Source organism: Geotrypetes seraphini, chromosome 9, assembly GCF_902459505.1.
Source record: "Geotrypetes seraphini chromosome 9, aGeoSer1.1, whole genome shotgun sequence".
NCBI classification, from domain to species: Eukaryota; Metazoa; Chordata; class Amphibia; order Gymnophiona; family Dermophiidae; genus Geotrypetes; species Geotrypetes seraphini.
In genome coordinates, this window is record NC_047092.1 from 133664895 (window position 1) to 133668408 (window position 3514).

The window sequence follows — 3514 nt, forward strand, 5'->3', positions numbered from 1 at the left end:
TGTAGTGAGGACGCCTCCATCTTGGATTCTAGAGTGGAGACACGTGTTTGCATTTGGGAGAGATTGGCAGTTAAAGCAGATAGTTTTTCATTTATTTCATCTGTGCTCGTTTTTGTATCTGCTGCCAGTTCTTTTAATTCTCGGAGTTCGTTTAAGATCTCGCGATTAGTGTCTTCCGACGCAGCGGGAAGCAGTGTCTTAGATGGGGATACGGGGTCCGGCTTGTGCCGCTTACCAACCTTTTTATCCGTCATCGCTGATAGCTGGAACTGGTAAGGTATGATAGAATTGTGCCCCACACTTGCGTGATCGAGTACGATTGTTCAGTTCAGGAAGTGCTCAATTTATATCGCCGTTTGCTACGTTTTTAAGCGGGAGATCATAGGAGCTTTGGTCTTATGCTGCCATCTCGTGCGGGCTCAGCAGCGCCCCCCCCCCCCCCGTTTAACACATTTTAAGAGGCAACTGTTGGAACAAAAAAGAACTGCGGGAAATGTACAAAGTACAGGAATTTTATTCAAAACAATAAAATAAAAAGTTTTGTATCCAAAATTAGTCCTTGATATTAAATAGTACGGACCCAATATCAAGGACTAATTTTGGATACAAAACTTTTTATTTTATTGAATAAAATTCCTGTACCTTGTGCATTTCCTGCAATTCTTTTTTGTTTCTGTTGTATTTTTATTGCAGTTCTGTTGGTTTCTTTTTTGTTTTGCCAAGAGGTAAATGTTGTACATTATTCCTTTAACACAGGTTGGTAACTATCCTCTTTAATGCCCTCTTAGTCCACTTAAAATACTCTGGGGTCCATTTACTAAGCTGCAATAAGCACTAACACATTCTTACTGCAGCTAAAAATGTTTTACCACAGGGCGCACTTGGGCATCCTGCAGTAATTTTGGGATCAGCTCATGTTACCCATGTGCTCCTGAGCAGGTCTGGGGATAGAGAGTGGGTGTGAACTCTACATTGATGTGTGCTGATTAGCGCGTGGTTAGCATGTAAGCCCTTAGACCGAGGCAGATTCTATAAAAAGCAGCAGCAGTGGCTGCCTTAAAACCAACCACCGAATCATGTGTCGATTACACAACAGCGCTGTTTATAGAATTACAGCTTTGGGAAAGGTAGGCACCATAAATATAAGCCATGGTTTTCAAGGCCTACATTTATGGTGCCTAACTTTTCACATGAATTGCGCCTATGGATGCACTTTACAATGCATAGCGCCACTTCTGGCATCATAAAATGCCTCCATAGTCACAATGCAGGTGCTGAGGGGGTTTTAGGTGAACCTCAAATTTTTTTTAAACTGCTTTTAAACGGCGTTTTGTACTTAACTTAGGTACTGGTAGGCGCCTACTCATGCCTAAGTTAAGGTGCTATTTATAGAATATGAAACTCATCGTCTACAAAATAAGTGGTGGTAGGGACTCCTGCACTAATGGCCATGTGCTAATGAGAAAATTAGAGTGTGGCCATTAATATGGAAAATAGAAAAATCAACCATTTTATACCTGTGGTACAAATGGTCTTAGCGTACATGAATGAACCGCATAAGGACATATTAAGGCCACTTTGTACCACAGTTTGGTAAAAGGTCCCCTTTGTTATTTACTCCCCCTCCCCCTTTTAACTAAACCAAAGTAAAGGTTTCTACTGTGGCCCAAGGCGCTAAGGGATGGATTCTGTAACCAGCGCCCAAATCAGTGGCCACCTTAAAAGCAGTCGCCAATCGTCTGTCAATCATTTGAGAGCACCAGTTACAGAATCACATCTATTCAGTCAAGATAGGAGGCTGAAATGTAGGCCCAGAAAACCCTGGCCTTCATTTCAGCCATTTATCTTTGCCACTTAACCACAACAGCCGATCACGGCACGGGAATTCCCTCCTCCCCCATCAGCTGAGCAGCAGGGACTCCCAAAAGCCACGATTCTGTAGCTGGCGCCCAAGTTGGATTGCCTATCAATAATTCTAGAATGCTGGTTACAGAATTGTGGCTTTGGGAAGTCTCTGCCGCTCAGCTGATGAGGGAGGGGAGGAATTCCCCTGCTGCGATAGGCTATGCGGCAGTGACAGGTAACCCCTGACCACTACTGCCCACTCCCTCCCATCACCACACCCGAACCTCCTCCAGACCTTTTTCTGGAAGGCTGGTAAGAGGGATGCCCATTTCCTCTGGCCGGCAGGCATGCCTCTTCAGAATGGCAGGCCTTCCCCTTCCTGGTGTATCCTGGGATGCTACAGGGAGGGACCTAAGGCCCTAATTGGCTCAGGCACCTAAGGCCCCTCCCATAGGAGGGGCTTTTGGCACCTGGGCCAACTGTAGTCTTAGGCCTTATTCCCAGTGCATTCTGGGATGAACTGGGCATGGCCTAAAATTCCAATTGGCCAGATCCCTAAGGCCTCTCTCATGGGAGGGATCTGACCAATTGAAGTCTTAGACCACTCCCAGTGCATCCCACAATGCACTGGGAATGAGACCTAATACACTGGTTGGCCCAGGTACCAAAAGCTCCTCCTATGGGAGGGGCCTTAGGCACCTAAGCCAATCAGGGCCAGGAAGGGGAAGGCCTACCTTTCTGAAAAGGCGGGCCTGCCGGCCAGAGGGAATAGGCATTCCTCCGTCTGGCCTTCCAGAAAAAGGTACGGGGGTGTCCAGATGGGTTTCGGGGGTGGGGGTGTTTGGGGAGGGTGGCAGCAGGAGGCATTGGGCATCCCTCCTACCAGGGATGATAGTGGGGGTGGCAGCAGGAGGGATTGGGCATCCTCATACCAGAGATGTTGCGGGGATGGCAGTAGGAGGGATTAAGTATCCCTTCTGTCCGTGATGTTAGTGGGGGGTGCTGGGAAGAGTGAGTGAGCATCTTTCCTGCCGGCCAATTTGCAGTGGGGTTTGGGGGTTCCTTGCCATGGCTGCTCAACCAATTGCAGCAGGGGAATTCCCCCTCCCCATCAGCTGAGAGGCAGAGACTTCCCAAAGCTGCGATTCTGTAACTGGCAGCTTAGAATGATTGACAGGAATCCAACATGGGTGGCAGTTACAGAATCGCGGCTTTGGGGACCTACCACTCAGCTGATGGGGAAGGGGGGAATCCTCTACCACAATCAGCTGCTGCGGTCTAGTGACAAAGATAGGTGGCTGAAATGTAGGCCAGGGTTTTCCAGCTGAGTAGCCACTTTAGCCCACCTAACGCCATTTCTGGTGTTGGCCATGCCTACTTTGGTGTTCTGCGGCCTAAAGTGGCTATCTAGCCACGATTCCAATGGCCATTGTGATTGCCTTTTATTTAGACGTCGGTAGGCACTTCAACACTTCCGTTCTGACTGTATTTTTAAATTACTTAGGCATCAGTAAGGTACCTACTGATGCCTAAATTTAGGCATTGGTTATAGAATTTCCCCCTAAATGCTCCAACGCTGCTCCGAAGCTTATAGAATTCTATGAGCTTCAGAGCAGCATTGGAGCATTAAACAGCTCTGGCCACGGTAGAAACCTTTAATGTGGCTTAG